General features: G+C 44.1%; 1 long non-coding RNA gene across 1 annotated transcript in view; it reads left to right on the forward strand.

The window, feature by feature from the left end:
• Positions 1-21,659, forward strand: part of LOC131483088 (uncharacterized) — a 40,641-nt gene that overhangs the window by 3,361 nt on the left and 15,621 nt on the right. Inside the window, exon 2 of the long non-coding RNA XR_009247504.1 lies at positions 20,790-20,878. This is a non-coding gene — a long non-coding RNA (uncharacterized LOC131483088). The remainder of the gene's footprint in view (positions 1-20,789; positions 20,879-21,659) is intronic.

Below are 21,659 nucleotides of genomic sequence, written 5' to 3' on the forward strand. Positions count from 1 at the left end.
CTGGAGTATTACCTGCATCCATCAGGGGCAGCTGTCTGTCCGTGGCAGACGTTGGAAGTTAACTTTCACTGCAAGGGACATTTCTGTGAGTTACCGCCTCACTCTCCTCCCACCCCCAATTAGACCCCATCAGCTGCTAGCTAGTGAGGGATCCACGTGCACCCTGGCACACATCGTTCTGCAAGTGCTGTTCCCAGAAGTGCTCCCCCCCCCACTGTCCTGCAGGAAGGAATCAGGGTTCAGTCCCTGCATTTCTTGGAGACAGCCATCAAGGCTCTGGGAGGGGTGCACCCTTCCCCTTGGAGTGAAGGAGACAGGAGAGCCCCTTGCCCCTGCAGCATTCATGTGGCTCTGTAAGAGTTGGTCAGCCTCTGAGGGGAATGTTTGCCTTCTGTTGTATGACTTGGCAACGGCTATGGAGCATCACAATGCTGGCGGATATGGTCTCATACTCACCATGGGCTGTCTGTATGACCCAGTAGCTTCTAAGAAGTGGGCACATTTGACCCCTTGCTTATTCTGGGATCATAGCATTGAATTCCAAGATACAGAAGATCTTATTTTGCATTGTGTTCAGCAAGTTAATGAGAGCTATTTCCCATCCTCCCAAATTGAATTTACGTTAAAAAGAGGAAGAAAATAATATGATAAAGCACTTATGCGCAACCAAGTGGCAGGTCTGTTTCTGCCACGGTAACTTACATTATGAGGTAGTTACTGACACATCTTAAAGCAACAGCAACTCAAGAAGGGGAACTTTATTCAGCAAACATCTGTTGTTGGTCTCGTGGTGGAGGAAGGGCGAGGCTGTCAGTTGGGATTGAAGAAATGCAGAGAGGAATGGAATACCGTTCATGAAGCTCTTCCATCATTTCTAAGAAGTTATCAAGAGTGTCTTACCCTTTGGCGTCACAACACGGCCAGGCTCACGTTCATGTGCACTTGTCTCAGGCCTCTTGAAAATGCCTGATCAGCATAGTTTGTTGTCCCAGAAAGCCTGGGCTCAAACCAGCTCATGATGCTTGGTTATATATAGCAGCCCTAGCAAAGTGATATAATTCCTTATAAAAGTTAAGTTAGGGTGAAGAAAGTGGAAACACAAAAGCAAAGACAGAAATGATTTCAGCTCTTTGGCATTACAAATATTAGCTTACTTACTGAATAAGAAGTAAATAAAGTAAAAGTGCTATGTTTTCCTTGATTTCACGTCCAAGGTCTTTCATATGTGAAACTGGTGTATTAGAATGTGGGAAAATAATGGAAATTTGAAAGAGTAGATTTAAAAATAATAGCAATAAAAAGGAGGAAAATTAACAGTTAATCCTTCTTCCTTATTATTAGCTTTAGTTATTTTTTAGTTAATATAGATGTCTGATTTACCTCTCTAGTGAGAAATTCGACTTTGTTAATTACCATGCAGAGTAATTAGCATGCCTTGTGACCCTCCCTGCTTCCTGAAAGCACGAGCTCCAGCCACACTACCAATGCCCCCAATCCTTCCTAGCTGTCCTACGTCTTGACCTCTTTGGAAAGAATTCCAGAAGATGTTATCAAGAGAGCAGGAAAGTATGCTGCTGTTAACATGAAAAGGAAGATGCTGCTTGTTGGGAAACCTCTGCTCGCAGGAATGGGAAGTTCTGGGAGGGAATCCAAGTACAGCAATGCCTAGAACCAGTGATATTTGATATTCCCAGATAGCCTGAATCAGAATTCTGCTATATTAAGTAAGGTATTCTGTGTTGGCGAGGTATTCTTGTCTTCATTGTGATCAGTTTACAGCACCAGGGGAGAGGGCCACAGAGACTGTTCTCGGAATTACTCCATCAGGGAATTTATCATTGCCTTTGCAACCAGGAACACCTTTTAGAATTCCTGCTGGAATGGAATACAAGGTCTTATCAATAGGCTTTGTGCTTGTTGTGTTTTTATTTTATTAGAAAATGCCTAGAGTAACACAAAGTTGAGAGTGCTAACTCAAGGTGTGGGTATAGGTAGACAAGTGATTGAACAAAGGAGAAGGTTGGGTGATGGGATGAGAGCTATGGAGAGAGAGGCAAGGGATTTCTTTATGTTGTTTCATTGAAGCTTCTAAGCAACTTTCTGAAGAAGGCACTAGAACCCACCGCTCCCCAACCCCATGTTTCTGATGGGTTCTGGAAGCTTGGGTTGTGTTGGTGTCCAGAGTCAGTGTCTCAGCAATGGAACTGAGATTCAAACTCAGGGAGGCCCGCTCCAAAGCTTCCCTTAGAGTTGTGGGCTGAGGCAGAGTCATGGCAGGAAATGTGGGAGTCTGCAGCCTTTGGGAACAAAGTCTCTTTCCCTGCTCTGCACATTTTAAACTCCAGGGAACCTGAACGGAATCTGGTAGGAGTTAGGCTCCGTAAAAATCACTGCCTGTGTGGTTGAAGATTTAAGTGGCAGCAGTGTGCTGGGCATATAAATAGACTTGACCCTTGCCCTCAGGGAACCCAGAGTAAACACTCAAGATTTATAATCAAAAATTTTTTGATGTCAGACCAGATGTTTTTGGACCATATGCGTTCCCAGCTCCTGCCAAGCAGAGGTGAAATATGTGGCCTGGAAGGAAGTTGAAATAGAGGACGCTGTCCAAACTGTCGCCATGTTTACCTGCATTCCCCATATACTTTGTTAGCTGTGTAAATTAGGATAGATTACTTAACTTCTCTCAGCCGAAGTACTTTTTTTTTTTTTTTACAAACATGATTGATAATACTTGGGTTATACAATTAGTGTGGAGTATAAATTAAAGAACCAAAGCGCCAGGCACACAGCTAGATAAGCAGCTGCTGTGACTTCCAGTTCTCCACAGGAGAACGTCCAAGCTCTGGTACCTGGGATTTAAACTCTCCATTGTCTAGATCCTACCAACCTCATGGCCTTCAGCTCACTCCCCTTACTCACCAAGCAGCCAGTAATTCATGTGTTCATTCTTTTTTTTTTTTAATAAAGCAAACATTTATTAAACTATAATAAAAACATTCCATCAAATTACAAAACCTGAGCAAGAAAAACAAACGGCACATGCTTAACTGTAGTTGACATTCAAATAAAATTTGCATTCCCAAAATATTATACAGTAATTAGAAAATACCAGCCAAAGTAATATTAGGATACTTTTACGTGCGATCTCAACAAATTTGAACAGAAGCAAATTTTAACAAAGGTAAATTTTACAGTGAAACATAACAGTAGATTAAGGATCTTAACATGTTTATTTTACTGCTATTTGACACTATGATACAAAAATAAGAGGATTTACTTGACATTTTTAATAAATATCTCATGGGCTGTTGAGTGCCTTACTGGTGAAAAGATTTAACTGGCTAATCTCATCAATCCATTTTGTACATTTATTAAGCATCATCTCTGCCCTACATAACTCTTAATGCAATTCACAGCACACAAATGGTTATCATATTAAATACATAATCAACTCGAACTTCTCTACATCTATTCAATGGAATATTATTCAGCTGTCAAGAAGAACGATATTATTCTATTCAAAACCAGGTGGTCCCAACTAGAAACTATTATGCTCAGCGAAATGAGTCAATCACAAAAGAATAAATACCATATATTCTCTCTCATATAAGAAAGCCAACATGGAAAGGTAGAGTTCATCAAGTGCCCATGGAGTTCTGATCTAAATATAGATTGCTGCAAGTCAGGTCCCACGGCAAGAGATGGTGAAAATTCTCTGTTCTAGGCATGTTGGCATTTCATGGATGAAGTAACAGCAGAGTATATTTAGCATGTTGTGAACATGAATATGGCAAATTGGCAGTTTCCGTCAGTTGCTGGCAATAGTTTAGAGTGATGACAAATATTATTTTGATTTTTTGTGTGTTATTTAGTTATGAGGAAAGTGTATGGTAAGCAGTCCATTTGATGGTTTACTAATTTCCTTGTTGTTGAGAAGTCCGAGTTGATCATGTGTTCATTCTTTGTGTGTGCGTGCTGCTGTGAGTGATACTTTGTTTGGTCATTTTTGCCTATAAAAGTGAAAGAAAATTCATGAATGAGCAAGTAGGAATTCATAATGAACATCCTTGCCACAGGTCTCTTATGGAGGCCAGGAAGAGATTGAGCTGTGTGTTCCACATTTTCTGCTGTGCTTAGGCTAAGCGAAGCTTTGTGCGTGACTGCAGTCTCTCTCTTGCACTTGGGATCACCAGGGCTGCAGCATGCATGACTAAGAGGTTGGCTTCTAGAACACTTCTTTCTTCTTCTTTCTTTTTCTTTCTTTCTTCTCCTTTTTTTTTTTTTTTGTTTTAATGCAGCCCTGTGACCTTGGCTTCCATAGAATTCACCTCTGAGCCATAAAGATGCTGTGCTTCCCACTGAACTGTGTCTCCAGTTCACACAGCAGCTGGATTGGGATTTTTTAGAAAGACCTCATGTCAGGAGCAAACCCAAGATTGTGATGGTTTTCTGTTTACTTGACTTCCTCATGTTCAGGTCCTTCAGCAGATTCTTGAGGTCCAAGTTCATTTCCAACTGCAGAAGATCCTGAGATGTTGGATTAAAAGTTATCTGGCTTCTTGCTCCTTGAAGCTTGAAGTGAACCTGGTCCTCTCTCTGTTCAGCACCATCTTAGGGAGAGCCGTGGCTATCATTCTGGATGCCTCCTCACGTCCTCCCCTTACTTTGAGGTTTGGAGTCACGGTTTTTCAATTTAAAAAAGCTATGATGACGGAGGAGACAAAGCCAGAGAAAGATGTTTTCCACCTGCTGGTGGACTTTCCAAATGGCTACAACAGCCAGAGCTGGGCTGATCTGAAGCTGGGAGCCAGAAGCTTTTTCCTGACCTCCCAAGTGGGTGTACTCAGGCCATCCTCTGCTGGTTCCCAGGCCTTAGCAGAGAGCTGAATTGGAAGTGGAGCAGCCGGGACACGGGCCAGTGCCCATATGGGATGCCGACGATGCAGGCAGAGGATTAGCCTGTATTCCATGGTGCCCACTCCAGATGATTTATTTTTTTTTCTTTTAAAGATTTATTTTATTTATTGGAAATGCAGATATACAGAGAGGAGGAGAGACAGAGAGGAAGATTTTCTATTTGCTGATTCACTCCCCAATTGACCACAACAGCTGGAGCTCAGCTGATCTGAAGACAGGAGCCCAGAGCCTCTTCTGAGTCTCCCACGTGGGTACCGGGTCCCGAGGCTTTGGGCCATCCTTCATTGCTTTCCCAGGCCACAAGCAGGGAGTTGGATGGGAAATGGGGAGGCCGTCGCATAAACCGGTGCCCATATGGGATCCTGGCGGTGCTTGCAATGTGAGGACTTTAGCCACTAGGCTACTGCGCCAGGCCCCAGATGCTTTCTTCTTAAGTTGGAAAAATCTATCTTCTCTTACCCTGGGAGTCTTTCTGATTCTTCGACCTTCAGGCTCAAACAAGAACTTGCATTATTGGCCTCTTCAGATCTTACACTTCGAGGCATATCTCATTGGTTTTGTTTCTTGGAAAACCCTAACATAAATATTCTTGAGGTTAAGCAATAGATGATTTATTCAGGGTAGATTCCTAGAAATGGAATTATTGGATCAACAAAAATTACAAAATGTAGCTTGATTAATTTAAATGTATGTCATTTGAAAAATTATATGTGTGCATTTTGGCCAATCAGCAGTGGTAGCAGGGGAAGTTGGAGGCTAAATAGAACTTTCTATCTTGCAGTTAGTCTCTGACAAATGTTGGAGCACGAGACAAAGCCTTGTGTTCTGACTGTGCCTGGCTTCCCCTGCCCTGACGCTGTCCCACCGCCGTCTCTGAGAGGCATCTGCTGGAGCTGGGATCCAAGGAGATTTCTCTCTCAAGAACCATAATCTAAGGCACAGAAACAAAGCCTGGCTAATGCAGCAGAAAGAGATGTACTGAAGTATGGGAGCATGTAAGCCAGGTATTTGGCACAGTGCTTTGCATAGACACTAATGGGACTCCCAGATCCCATATCAGAGTGCTTGGGTTCAAGTCCTGCCTCCATTTCCAGTTCCAGCTCCCTGCTGATGTGCACCTGGAAGGCAGCAGGTGATGGCTCAAATACTTGGGTCCATGCCACCCACATGGGAGAACAGGGTGGGATTCCAGTCTCCTAGATTTGGCCTGGTCCAGCTCAACCTTGACTGTGAACAAGCATTTATGAAATAAACCAATGGATGAAAGATCTCATTTTCTCTGCTTTTAAGATCAAATCAAAATGAATCAAACTTATAAAGACAAGCAGTTTTTAAAAAGCAAAAACAAAACATTAGAAATGAACATCAAGGCTATCTTGGTAAAGCCTCAGACTCACCAAGGATAGACTTCTGCCAAAGAGAGTTACTTGGGAAAGTAAATTGCATTCTGGATTTTTATGGCTGGGCGTATTAATCTGCTTGCCTTTAAATCATTCCATTACTACTCACTCGTTAAAAAGAAAATAATGTTTAAAGTTGAGTACTTGCTGGTGTAAGCTTATAAATAGGAGACAGGGATTTGGATAAGTAGCTGATGCTGGCTGATTGTGATTTTCCAAATCTGATTTCCATTATTAGGGAAGGGGGAGACAGTAAGAGATGATGTCATCTATTGGAAGCACCGAAGAATGAGGAGAGTTGAGGCGCTGCCTCGCTTCATGCCTGCTTTTGCCAAGTGTTGAAGTGGAATTGCAGAGATGGATGGTTTGGGGTGATTGTTGGCAATGCACCTCGGAGTCCCAGCCCATTTTCTAGGACCCTGAAGGCTGCTCCCTGTTGAGATACCGGGACTCTCTGCTAGTATGAGTCAATTCTTTTCCCTTCCTAAATAGATGCCTTTTTGCTTCTGAATATCACCCATGCAATTACAGTTCATTCACACGTCTGAGCTGCCAGATGCAGAGCTTGGAGTAAAAAAGTAGGAAAGTGAAAAACAGGCCTTCTTGAGGTCCCTGTGATACCCACGGCATCTCACGCAGCAGAACTGCTTAGGATTGAGAGCAGCTTGCCTGAGACTGGCAGATCTCCCTTCCCAGACAGAGTCGACATTTTCTCAGCGTGCCATTCGCTCTCTCACTCTTCTGCAGATAGAAACGGATCTGTCTTCTTCCAGACGCTTCACATAATTGGTTGCTCATTGCCAGCAAACCCAGCCACTTTGGAGGCACTATGGGAACCATCCCCCTTCACTGATGTTGGATTTGACTTGCTGCCAGGATACTGTTCCTGGGAGGCAGCAGATGGTTCATGTCCCTTTTGGTGGATGAAGATGTAGCTGCTCAGAGCTCAGAGTTAAAATCCAACAAGTAATGAAGTTGGCCAAGGTCTTGTAGGTCCCTTCCAGCCCCAATTTCTTTGTATTCCCCAGAGGTCCTAACACATATCCTGGGCCTCGGAGATCACGTCATGAGCATTAGTAACTGCATGTGTTGACAGGGCTGGATATATTCAAGCCCAGGATAACAATGGCAGTCTTTTCTCAGTGCTGACCATGTGATGGGCTCCTTATACAGAGATGGGTTCTCATAGCAATACCATGAGCAAGTTAATACGATCACTTCTACTTTAGGAATGGGGAAACTGAGGCACCAGATGGCTTGAGTCCTTTTCCCAGGGTTACAGTTAGTAAGAGGCTGTCTCACTCCCAAGCCTGTGTTGCCCAGAGTAATAAGTACAACAACAGTAATAAAATAGCTATCATATTACATAGAGGGAACTACAGGAAGGGTTTCAGGTAGAATCCACTTTTACAAATTTTATAACATTATGAGGATGGTATTAAAACAACTCTTAGTTTTACAGACAAGGAACCTAAAACAGATATTAAGGAGCTTACTGCAGGTTACACCATAGGAAAAATTAATCCAGGACTGTTTGACAGCCAACTCAGCAGGGATAAGATTTGATGCAAGGACATAAGTTTATTCAAGAGGCCAGCAGCAGTCTTAGGATGAAGGGGAAAAGGATACATTCAGTCTTACAATTATTTTTTCCCACCTTGGTGGTTAGCAAGAGCATTTTTAAGGGGTTGATTGGGGTTGGGGAAAATTAGGGAAGATGCTGGGCTCAGATAATTGTCAGGCAGATTTCCAAGGCTGACTTGAAACCAGTTGGGTGGTGGTGCATTTGACTCGAGCCTTCCCTGTTTGCACTGGTAGTTACTGCTCCTGATTGGGTCTTGTGATTGAACTCGCTTCCTTGGAGTCAGTCCCTGGAATTCTTAAGCAGTGTGATTTTTCTGCTGAAATGTCATTCTCATTAGTCACAAGATCAGCAGCTAACTTTTGTTTCTGAGAAAGTGAAAAAGGAAGGGAAGGCCTATTTGCTAGAGTCAGTTACACAATATATTTGACAGTGCTGGGATTTGAATCCAGGTTTTCAAACTTAGCTACTGCCTGAGCCATGCCTCCTGACCCAGGACAGAGAAGGAGAATGTGGGTTCTTGGCAGAAGTGCTGGGTCTTGGCTCTCTCTGTAGTCGGAATCATCCTACTAGCACCTGCCTGGGCAGTTCCCCTCCACTCACACACAGGTAGCAGGCAAAGGTCAAAAGGAATTGACTTACTCCTGTATATTTGCAAGAAGAAAGGAAAGAAGGGGAAGGTCCGTGGTCTCCAGTGCAAGTCTATGGTGGTGACCCGAACCACAGAACATCATTTCTCAGAGCGCATTCTTGACACATGGACCCTTCTGGATCAGCAAACCTAGAGAAAGTTCTACAGATTGGACATGCAATTCTCATTGGAAGGGAATTTGACTCTATGAAAGAAAGTTCCATGTCGCAGATGTATCCCAGTAGAGTAATCAAAACAGCTGAACTCCTCTCAGCTTTCATCAGTGTAGAAGGCACCAATTTCAAACTGTACAGCAAACCTGAGCGTAAACAACTCTGGTTTACTCTGCCTTCCAGTTATCTTCCTTAAACTCGCCTTCCCTTCCCAAAAGCTCCAAACATTTTTCCCCCCACATGTCTAGCTTAAAGTGATACACAAGCCTAAGTTGTAGCTACCCTTATGTTTTCTATTGTTTGGGTCTTGAAAACAAAAGAGAAGCTTATTCAGCTCACAATTCTACAGGTTCAAGGGCATGGTGCTGGTGTCAGCTTAACTCTGGGGAAGGTCTTAGAGCAGATGGCAAGATAGTGGCAGGGTCCTGGGAGAGGGAAATATTAAACCGTGAGCCAGATGCTCAGAATGCAGGAAGGGCCAGTTTGGCTTCTTTTGTAACATTCCCTTGAGAGAATTAGGATTCTAAAAGGACTACATTAGGTCACACTCCCACAAGACTGCACCTCTTAAAGACCCCACTACCTCTCAACATCGGCACCCTGAGATTTCAACACATGAACCCTTGTGGGACAATCAGTACCCAAACAGTGGCAGCAGCCCCTAGACCCACCCCCACCATCGGGAGCTCCCACATGGACGTGTGAGGCACAGGTTAATAAACTCCTTTTCTTTCTCTTGTTGACCTGCCTTTGTCAGCCAACTTTGTAGAGCCCCAGACTGAAGAAGCCCAGATGGAGCTATGGTTTGAATGTTCTTTGACCCTTCCAAAACTGATGGCGAAGTTTGACCCTTTGTGTGGCAGTGCTGGGATGTGGACAAAGTTGGAGGTAGTTTGGGTCAAGAGGCAGAGCTCTTAGGAATGCATTCATGCCTTTCACTTTTGAGCTCCGTCTTTCATGAAACTGGGCTAATTGCCTCTAGAGCAGGCTATTACTAAGTGAGGTAGCCCTGTTTCATTTGCCTCTCTGAGACACATTTGTCTGTCTCATTTACTTTTTACCATATGAAGAAACAGCCAGAGGCTTTTAGTGGACGTTCAGCAGATGCCAGTACCATATTCTACATTGTTTTCTAAGATTTTTATTTGAAAGACAGAGTTATAGAAAAAGAGGGAGAGACACAGAGACAAATCTTCCACCCCCCGAGTCACTCCCAAAGTGGCCGTATTGACTAGGCTGGAACTGACTCAAGCCAGGGTCCAGGAGCTTCTTGTGAGTCCTCCATGTGGAGTTGGGGGCCCAAAGACTTGGGTTATTCTCTGCTGCTTTCCTAAGTGCATCAATAGTTGAGTCAGAAGTGGAGTAGCAAGGCCTGGAGTGATGGCTCAGTTGGCTAGTCCTCTGCTTGCAAGCCCTGGGATCCCAGATGAGCACCAGTTTATGTCCTAGTTGCTCCATTTCCCATCAAGCTTCCTGCTTGTGGCCTGGGAAAGCAATGGAGGATGGCTCAAAGCCTTTGGGCCCCTGTGGGAGACCCTTAGAGAGCTCCTGGTTTTGGATCGGCTCAGCTCCAGCCATTGTGATCATTTGGGGAGTGAACCAGCAGATGGAAGATTTTTCTGTTTGTCCTTCCTCTCTGTAAATCTGATCTTGTTTTGAATAAAAATAAATCTAATAAAGAAGAAGAAGAAAAAGAAATAATGAGCTACTACTGATGTTGACTCCATTAAAAAAATAGAATAGCAGAACCTAACGTACCTGTAAGGGATACCAGTATCACAGGTGGTAACTTTACCTACTACACTGGAATGCCTGTCACATGTTCTAATTTCTTTGCTATCTAGTCTCAGACTAGGGCATGTGAACAGAGGAAATTCTCCTCATTACATGTGTTACAAGCTGTTGTGATTTCTTATTCACACCCACAGGTTAGCTGACTAGGACCGTTGATTTCTGCTTGCATTTGCTTCCATCTCTAGACTACGAATCCCCAGAATCTGTATATTCATCCCTTTCTCTCCATCACCATTGGCACATGGGTGCCTTCAGTAAGGCTGAATGATGACTAAATGGTTGAGTAACTTGAAAGAACATGCTTTAGCATCAGCTGGCTAAGATAGGCTGACTTCATGTGGATCAAGCAATATTCCATGGCTGCTTCAGTAGCTTTGATGAGTACACAGAGAAGAGGGGCCCCTACTGGATGTGCATTGGCTAATTATAAGCACCATGGCAGGATGCTTTAAAATAGTGGAAAATAACACAAAATATTAAATTTACCACCTTAGTTATTTTGATATATCAACATTGGTCCTTTCTCCAGTTGAGAATTCACTTTTTTTGAAAATTGGAGAACAGAAAATGGTAAGCAGCTGAAAAACAATAATGAGTTCTGAGTTAATGCCAATAATACACGAATAAAACATTTGCCATAAAAACTGTCTGGATTTGAGCTGCTGATGGGAATAGCAGAATCCGTGTTAGGGAGAAATATGCTCATTTGTAGCAGAGTTAAATGGCTGGTCTGATATCTAGTGTAATGTCTGCTAGGGCTGGAGGAAGGATGCTGCCAGCACCCAGACAGAGAAAATGAGAAGAGATCCCTATGAAGGGCGAGAGTCCCAAGTAATGAGGCAGAGTGTGAGGTTATGCTAGGGTGGATCGTGGCAGTAAGGCACCGAGAACACCCTGACAGCAGTCTTTAAACAGTGCTACTGGCGATCCCTTTCCATGGGCCAAAATCAGCCTCTGTAACTCCCAGAGGTTCCGTAAAAATCTGTTGTGCTTAATGAAATGGAGCATGGAGCAAGCAGAAAGTAATTCTGGAAATCTGCACAACAGCCAGAGGCCAAGCGAGCCAGGTTCTGAGTCTGAGCTGGAGCAAAGCTGCAAAGCCAGTCTGAGGACATGAGCAGAGCAGGAATTGGTGGCCAGAGGAAGAAAACCTGGGGTGTAGCCTCGAGGCCTGTGGCATTTGCAGTTGCAGTTAAGGGAGCCTGGGCCAACATTAATGCAGTATGAGGCTGAACAGTGACACTTCATGCCTAAACAAAGATGATCTCCAAATGCTTAATACTTCGGAGAGTTTGGTGGGGAGTGGGTAGGCTGTTTGACTTCCTGTTTTGATATAGTGTAGTGGAGAGGAAAGAGCAAACAGTGGAGACAGGGAAACTGTTGAGAGTTTGCTGGGAAAGCCAGGCAATAATGATGAGAACAGAATGAGGGCAGGGTGTGTGCTCCAACTAGAGCTATGTTAGAGCTGGAATCCACACGATGACTTGCACAGAGGCTGAGAAAGAGGAGTCCGTGAGAAACAGCATTTCTTTAGCTTGACAGGGAGGCCAGGGACGTGCCATTCGCTGAAGTAGAAAACACACAAAGCACAGTTATGGAGAAAGAGATTCCTTGTGGCGTGTGCTGAATTTCAGATGTTTGTGAAAGTAGAACTGAGAGAACACAGGTGAGTTAAGTGGGAGAGAGGGCAGGGCTAACAACACACCTGTTAGGGAGTTATCCTCTCATGGGGGCCTGTTGTGTGTGTGTCTCATTTTCACAAGAAAACAGGGTATTAGCTCATTCATTCTGAAGGGTTTGAAGAAAGAACAACCCATGGGCCAGCACTATTCTAGGTTCTGGGGACGGACAATGAATATGATCCTGCAGAAACTCACTGTCGTGGCAGATCTGACCAAAGGAAGGCAGAGGTGCAGGTGTGGGCAGTTCCTCAGAAGCCCGGCGTTGGGGTAGAGATTCTTTTAAGCTGACGGTATTTGAGATTCAGCAGATGTGGAAAGAAGGCTTCCTGGAGCTTCCTTTGTCTGACTAAAGAGAATAACATCTGAGAAGTTGGCACTGCCATAAATCCTCTCTGGGAATGGATGTGCTCCCAGAAGACAGACCAAGAGTATATTCCCATCCGTCTCTTCTCCCAGCATGATTTCTGACCCTGAAAAAGATGGAAAGCACACTCACACCCACATAGGCAATGATCCCAATCCCCCTATGGTCCAGTTGTAAAGAATCCACTCATCCCTCCTAAGGAAACTGATTTGTTCTTTCCATAGGAACTTTTTGTTTCCACCTTTTTTTGTCCTGCTACAAGCCCTAAATTCTAACCATCCCTTTGAACTCTCCATTACTGAGCACTCAGCTACAGGTGTACATTAGCTTTTTTCCTTGTTCATGCGTTGTTTTCAACTTGCAGCTTCTGTTTTTCCTCCCTTACACAATGAAGACAGAGTGAAGTAACATGGGCACGGAAAGGGAGCATCCTTGGAAGTAAAGGATGGAGGGAAGTCATTCAGTGTTCCGCTTCTGAATGCATATATGGTTAATGAAGAAGTTACTCTGCATTTGGATTGAGATCTACCCAGGCTTCTCCTGTGCTGCTCACCTCAGATGACTGCCTTTTCCTGATTCCCCTTCCTAGGCTCTTCTCAACATCCCCTCCACTCGTAGGCAGAAAGCAAGGATAACGTAGCTGAGAACAAGGGCCTGGTCCCATGCTGTGAATACTACTGGCACCAGCATCTTCTGTAGCTTTCTCACCACATGTGCAGTCAGCTCCTTTAGGACTTTGCAGCCTTTGGAACAGATACAATCCGTCCACAAAATGGGTAGGAGGCTCTTGTTCTTTTCCACTGGATCCTTGTCTACCTCTCCATGGGACAAGCTAGAGTTGCCACCTTTCAGAGGAAGGTCATCTACATTATCCCTGGGGCAGAAACCTCCAAAGTTCTATTCAAACTTCAATGTTGTTTCAAGAATTCCATTTGTAAGTGATACTTTTCTACCTGTTTACCTTGTTTACCTTCCCTGAACTCTTCTGTTGATGGCCTGTCAGGTTCAAAGGCAAGAGCATGACTCAGGTTATTTTCCCTTGATTACTCTCTAATTATCTTATGTGTTCCACATTTGCCTCCCTTCCACGCTGAGAAAAGAATCATTTCCTACAGTTTCATTGTATTTCCTAAAATAGTACAGCACTGGGAGTATAGTTGAGCTCTGTAAATGACATATGTTGGGTGAGGTGGGAGTGACTGGTGTATTTGACCTAGCGATGAAGAGGCTGGTAGGGATACTTGCAGCATCTGTCAGAGTAAGCATGGGTCCCAGATCTGCTTCCAGTTCCAACTTCCTGCTAATTCACACCCTGGAATTTATGCAGCGGGGCGGGGGGGGGGGGTGAGGTTCAAGTCGTTGGATCTCTGCCGCACTCCTGGGAAACCAAGATTTAGTTCCTGTCTCCCAGCTTTGTGCCATTGCAGGCATTTTTGGAACTGTGCCAGTAGATGGGAGCTCTGTGTCTCTCTGCCTTTCAGATAAATATGTAAAAAATTATTTAGAGTTGTCTGAATCATTAGAAATATTAGAGGGCCTGACATGATGGCCTAATGACTTAAGTCCTTGGCTTGCACTCCCAGGATTCCATAGGGGCTCCTGTTCATGTTCCGGCTGCTCCACTTGCCATCCAGCTCCCTGCTTGTGACCTGGGAAAGCAGTAGAGCATGGCCCAAAGCCTTAGGAACCTGCACCTGCATGGGAGACTTGGAGAAGGATCCTATGGCTCCTGGCTTCAGATTGGCTCAGCTCCAGCTGTTGCAGCCGCTTGGAGAATGAACCAGTGGATTGAAGATCTTTCTGTTTCTCCTCTTTGTATATCTGCCTTTCCAATAAAAATAATTTTTTAAAAAAAGTTAGAAAAAGATAACATACAAATATTAGAAAAAGGTAACACTTTGAATTAATTAGATGGAGTTGCATAGGTTTTTACACATGATTAGCTTCCTGTTTTATTTACTTCTTTATTTTAGGATTCGGAATAACATCTTTTTGACTTTCATGTAGTTGTTTTTAACTGTCTCATACTCTTAGAGAGAACCTGTAGGTGTATGAGACAGTGTGACTTTGTTGGTGTCTGTGACTTTGAAAGGCAGGAATGTTCACTCAACACACATTCTAAAATTCCAGACCTGCACATCTTGGCTTGTTTTCAGAGTGTTGACTGTATTCATGGATTCACAAAACACATATCATTTTCCATTCTTGACATGATGTTCTTAGAGTGCAGAGTTCTGTTCTCCCTGTGCAGAGTGTCAGAAGCTCTGAGATGTTTCACCATCAGCATGCATTTACATGATTCTTGAGCAAAGAGCTCTCTCACAATTTCTGAACTTTGGCCATTTGACTGCTCCAGGAGCAACTTTCTTCCATGTCTTGTTGTGCTGAGTGCGCAGGTGGAAAGGCTAAGGTGGGGAGTTGCCGGATAAAAAGCCTTAGTGTTTAATAAGCAAGTTGAACTCTATTATATAAATATGTGCGTGAGAGAGCACCTGGGAGAAACTCTGGGTTTTGGGTTTCATAGAAAACTGTGGGGCTTGCTGGGGGGTTAGTCTAAGGATCTGAGAGTTTAAAGCCCTTCCAGCAAGCTGGGGCCCAGCCAATGACTTCATACCAAAATCATGCAGGACCCGTGAGCTCATGAGCAGGGAGATGAGACAAAAATGACTTCAAGTGAAACTACAGGGAGTCTGTACAGGATCAGCCAAAGCTTAAGAGGGGCAAGTGGACAAAACCAGGCCACTGGAATTTGGAGCCTTCCTTGCAGGAACTCATAGCAAAGTGAAACTGCTTGGTTTCACCCAAGCCCTTGAAAGACTCTTAGAGAAGTTTTGATGTCAAGGAGCACTTTCTGTTTGCTTTTTACTCTCTGAATGTCAATGAGTGCCATTCTCCACACTTACAGTGGACAAGATTACGACTCTGTGTTAACTTCCCTGCTACCTCTCTACGTAGAATCAGAAACCTGGTCACCAAGCGACTCTTACCAGGTTGTGCTGGGCCGAATCTCAGCAGATGTTTATCTGTACCTTTGTCCCATGCATCAGGCCTCTTGAGGGTTGTTGGACATGGCCTAGGTTTGCAGAAGCTCAAGCCACGTTAAAGGTCCTTCTAGGACTAGCCCTCGGCTTTGATGCAACCACAGAGGACCTTATGCAGCAATGTTAAGGGACCACAACATTCGTCCAAGGCAAACAGATGGAGAGGACCTAAAGTGTTGATATGAGGCAAAGAGCAGAGAATGCCTTAGTCAAGACTGCGCTGCTGTAATAAAATGCCATGGACTGAGGTGGCCTAAAAAACCTGAAATTTGTTTCTCACAACTCTGGAGGCTTGGAAAAATCCAAGTCTGGGAAATCAATGTATCAGTATAGTTAGTTCCTGGTGAGTGTTCTCTTCTTGGCTTGTAGAAGACCACCTTCTTGGCTGTGTCTTTATGTGGGAGAGAGAGAGAGAGAGAGCATACACAAATTCTAAGTCTCTTCTTTTAAAAAATATATTTTTATTTGATAGGCAAATTTTACAGAAAAGCAGGTATCACAGGCAGAGGATCAGTATGCTGTGCCCCAAGCTGGGCCCTGATGTCTCTTCCTCTAAAGGCACTACTCTCATCATAAGACCCCACCCTTATGACCTAGTCTATCTAACCTTAATAATGTCCCAAGGCTCCACTTCCAAAGACCATCACGTTGGGGTTTATGGCTTCTACATCTGAAATTGGAGTAGGGGGTGTAATTCAATCCATAGCAGAGGTTGATTTAGATGCAGGACAAAAGCTGAGCAAAGCTTATCAAAGAGAATGAATTCAGGGGATAAGGAGACCCCAAAATATAGTTGAAAGAGCTTTTCCAGTGTCCCCAGAATCACGATTGTGGAAAGGGAGTTAAGTTCCCTGTGTCTGTCAATTGCAAATCACAGAATCAATCCTAGTGGTTTTGTACAGGAAGCATCGATTTCAGGGATTTGCATGACTTATAGAATTGAAATCATTGAAGCCTCAACCTTAAACTCTGAAGAACAACTTCCTGAACGATGGCAGACTCGAACTGTAAGGATATCACAGTTTCCTTCACATCAAGGCTGCCTTCCAGCCAGATAGCTGGCCCTGAAACCCCTGTCCTGACCAACGTGAGGAGATTGCTAGATTCAAGAGGCTGCTGTCACATCTGACTCTTAGCGTGCCTGCTGCCCTTAGCACAGTTGGAAAGAGCAGGGGATACCTCCCTGAGACTTAGGAAGCAAGAGCTGGGAATGTCTGCTCCCACTCACACGGGGAAACAGATGTCTGTGACAGCAGCCTGTGCAGAAGAAGCAAGAAGACACACAACAACCAGGGTGTCACCAGAGCTATTCACAGCAAAGGCGGGCCAGTGGGTAAAATTCTCAATGCAGGTCCCTCTCTTATACATCTGAAGAGCTGGAAATTGCAAATCAAGCCCCTGGTGCTCAACAGCATGTGTTTTATCTCTCTATCTTGACAAGCTGAGTTCTGTGCCACCAAATTTAGATTCTTGGACTCCTTTCGTGTCAGTACTCTAAAGTAATTATTGGGAAAGCGATCCACTGGCCCTTCCCACCATGAGCTCTTCCTGCACAGCCACGAGCTTTGATGCATATGTATGCAGGCCATCCAGTTTACAGGTGCAGAATCTGTTAGTGCCAAGAACTGTCCTTAGGAAGCACACGTTGCTCAACAGTTTGGCCATCGGTGTCTACTTCTTGTATTGTTTTCTTCCCAACTTACACATTTGGTTTCAAGGCTCTGCATCCAAGAATTAACAAACTGTTGCGGTACCATCTTGGAGACAGAATAGTGAAGTATGAAGGTTCATGGGATTTGGTAATATGGGATTGCACCTTGTAAGTTTCTTAAGTTCTCAACAGTTCAGTTTCCTCCCCTATGAAATAATAATAAGACATACTTTTCTAAGGAAAAAATGCATCGAAGTGCTCAATATAGTTCCTGGCACATAGTGAATATTGAATATTAGCTATTATTATTGTGGCATTTTGTTACACATGAGAAGAATGAGTTAATGCAAATGAATTATTAGGGTCTTCTTTGGTACTTGAACAAGATTTTTAACCAGACAGCCTCTTGTCCTCTCTCTGTGTCCTGAGCCAGTTGGAGGTAATGATTAGAGCAGATGGAAGTGGTCATCATCTTGACTGGCCTGGAGAACTCTGTTGTGGCAGTGGGAGGGGGGAGGTGGGAGTGGCTGGGTTACTGAGGCCAAATTCTAGCGCAATGCTGCAATCAATTAGTAATGTCTGCCTTGGACATGGGGAAAAAAGTTTCTGTGTGCTGAATATTTGCTGTTTTGGGCTAGATACCTTTCCTGAGAAGTAGGCAAGAAGACTTGAGTCCCAATTCGGACCTCCCAGCGCTATGATCACCAGACACTTTGATTTGTCTTTGCATACTTTTTTCACCTACAGAGTGTTAGCATGTCTGCTCTGCTTACCTCACAGGGTTGTTTGGGAGGCTCAGTGAGCTAATGCTGTACAGACACTGCCTCTTGTGAACCTGGTAGAACTGTAAGGTGTTTTTGTTATTAGTGTGTGGTATTTTGGCCAGTTTGCACTTGACCAGGAGGGAGAGCCAAGTCAGCAGGTGCCTTTGTCTGTGGCTACCTGGTCAGCTTAGCCTAGACTTGGCCTCTTAGTTTCTGAACCCTGATCAACTGGGAGAAAGAGAGCCTGGCAAGTCAGAAAGCACTTCTGTTTCAAAGCAGGTGCTGACTGACTTGCTGATTGTCTAATTCAGGTCAAGTTTCATATCCTACAGAAATTCTCATTTTGTTAATCTGTATCATGAAGAAGCAAATTCAAATAACAGTGGTATCTATTTTAACTGTCCCCCAGAGTAGTTGTATAACTCTAAACAATGCCTATAAATGTGCGTGGGAAACTCAAAATGTGAGTAGCTATAGTGTGTGACTGGCCTGAGCCAAATGAGCTCTCTGCATACTTGCCTTCCTGCTCCACCCTCCTCCTTATCATGATCCTTAAACATTCTTGTCCCATTGCTCGTTTAAACTGGGATACAGCCTCTAAGAGCTGTCAGTGTCAAGACTGGATACCAAAGGCAAAATCAAGGTTGGACCAGAATTTGGAAGTCAAGGGACTATGAAATGGAAACCATTGGCTTTAGTCTTCAAAACAAAGAAAAAGGGGAATTAATGGCCTGGACTACACATGGAAATGGGGGAGACCCCAAGATAGGCACTACATCTGGCAGGAACACAGGGAGGGTAGAGAAGAACGTTAGTGGATCACAGGGCAAGTCAGAGCTCACCAGTGTTTTTGGAGAGATTGACCCCAAAGTACCAGCCCTAGGCAACTCCCAGACCCCACCTTGTCCTTATCAACACTTCAAATATCTGGCCACTGACCCAGGAGTGTTAGAGGCCCAAAACTTTGAAGCTGTTATGAGACATACCCATCCTCCCACATATATCTTAATCAAGTTCCCTGTGGCCATTCCTGTATCCTTGTATTTGACTGGCTGAGTGTTAGATATGGGAATCCCTTGGAAAATGTTTGTCAGAACATTGTGAAATTCAAATGCATAGGTGCTTCTAGAGTTTGAGGCCAGAGGTGTAGGTCTGGGGGTTTGGTGTTTGGGAAGAAGCCCCCAATGAGATCCTTCAAGTTCTCAGCTTTCCAGCTCTGCCTGCTGGCTGGATGTTGGCTTCATCCACAGGGAAAAGCTGACTTGCAGTTCTAAACTCCCTCGCATCAGCTCTCCCACCATCCGGGGACAAGCGAGGTCTTGCAAGAAGGAAGGTTGTGGTTCACTCCTGACCTCTCACTGGGCTGCCCTTTCTTGTTTCCCTGTTCATCCTTGCCCAAGCCAATTTCACATCCAGGGGAGAAACAATGACTCCACTCTCTCGGGAGGTGAGCGCGTTGCTGCAGGTCTTTGCAGGTCAAGTAAAGGGCAACATGGGAGTCTGACAGCCTCCCTTAGAGCTCAAGATGGTTTATACTATCCTGAGACAATCCTGAAGGTGCTCCCGCAGCCACAGGGGCTGCCCTAGCACCCTGCCAGCCCCACTGATGCTGTTGTAATGGCCCCGCATTGTTTATTGTGCCAGGTGTGCCTACAGTGAATACCTTATCTGAAGGACACTGATCATGTAGTTGTAATGTATATATTGTCATTAAGAAGTTGAGTTGAGAGGTCTGTGCCACGGCATAGGAGGCTAGACCTCTGCCTGCAGCATTGGCATCCCATATGAGATAAGGTTCGAGTCCCAGATATTCCACTTCTCATCCAGCTTCATGTTTGGGATCTGGGAAATCAATAGAGGATGGCCTAAGTTCTTTAGCTCTTTCACCCACATGGGAGACCTGGAGGAAGATCTTGTCACTGTGGCCATTTGGGGGGTAAGCCAACAGATGGAAGTTCTCTATCTCTCCTTTCTGTAACTCTGCCTTTCAAAGAATGCACATAAATAAATCTTAAAAAAAAAAAATAAAGAAGCTCAGCTGAAAAGTAAAACTTAACAAACCAAATTGGAGGGGCAGGGTAAATGCTGCTATTAGGATGACCAGATTTAACACACAAAAATACACACAGGGTGCTTGGTTAAATTTGAACTTCAGATAAACAGTGAGTGATTTTTTTAGTGTAAGTGTATGGCACAAGCATTATTTGTTGTGTGTCTGTGTCTGAAATTCCAGCTTAACTGGGTGTCCTGTACTTTGTCAGACAGCCCTGGTTCCCATGGCATTTCATGGTCAGGATATCGTAAGAGACAGACCTTGACTCTTGACTCTGGGAACGCAGGCTGGGACTCGTCCAGGGCTGACGTCAGCCACTCTGCTGGATTGCTGCTGTTCACAGCACTGTGCTGGGGTCTCTAGGGGTTCCACTGGAAGGTGCACGGTGGTCCCTGCTCCTGGGATGCTCGCTAGCGAAAGTCATGGAAAAATCAATGTGACTCCCAAGTTAGCACATTTTCGTATTAAAGTGCTTTCAGCTGAACTTCTCATTTGGTTCCCCAACATCTCTGAAATACAGTTCAGCAAATATCACCCCCTGTGCTTAGGCTGAGAAAACATTCAGGTGACATTGATGAAGAACTAAGGGTTGTTAGTTCGTCAACAGTGGTTTGTCTCCAACCAACTGCACCCTTCCTTTTTGTTAGAATCTACTGCTTTCTTACTATAGCCAAATAGACTTTTCCAAAACCATTGCACTATGGTTTTTATGCTGATAAAACTTTTTATTGCAGAAAATTTGGGAAGCAGAGGCAAAAAGAAAAGATAGAGGAAGTAGCAAAGAAAGTAATTCCACCGTGGTGGGACAAGGGTCACCACGGAGGTGAGTGCTCTGTCATTGTGTAGCCTGCTTACACTGTGTTACAGTATTACTTATTTTATGTAATAAATGCAAGTCTTCTCATATCGATGTGTACATACATGAGTATGGAAAACATGTGTAACTAGCAGCAGAGGTGAAGGTGCACAGGCGTACATGCACACAGAACGACACAGGTGGCCCTCGGGAGCCACAGGCTCTGTATCCAGTGACTCAACTACCCATGAATTAAAAGCCTTTAGAAAGAGTTGTATCTGTACTGAACATGTGTAAACTTATTTCACATCATTATTCCTTAGACAATACATGCCACAGCTATTTGCCTAGGATTTGCATTGTAGGTATTATAAGTAGTCTAGATTTTATTTAAATACGTGGGAGAGTGTTTGTAGGGCATATGCAAATACCACACCGTTGTATTTATTTATTTTTTTTTTAGTGTGTTTACTTTTTTTTATTAATTATTTTGCATTATGTGACAGTTTCATAGGCTCTGGGAATCCCCCCACCCCTCCCCACACCCCTCCCCCCTGGTGGATTCCTCCACCTTGATGCAGTATTACAGTTCAAATTCAATCAAGATTCTTTCCTTGCAAACGTATACCAAGCATAGAGTCCAGCTACTTATTGTCCAGATGGGTTGAACAGTTTCTTGGGGAGACCATTTCTGGTCCGAAGTTAGAGCTGGTAGAATATCATCCCAGTCAATTAAGAGTCCCAATATAACATCAACAGCAATTTGCAACATTATGGAATTGACATGGTTTTGAGTAACCAGTATGTA

Source organism: Ochotona princeps, chromosome 23 (assembly GCF_030435755.1).
Source record: "Ochotona princeps isolate mOchPri1 chromosome 23, mOchPri1.hap1, whole genome shotgun sequence".
NCBI lineage: Eukaryota > Metazoa > Chordata > Mammalia > Lagomorpha > Ochotonidae > Ochotona > Ochotona princeps.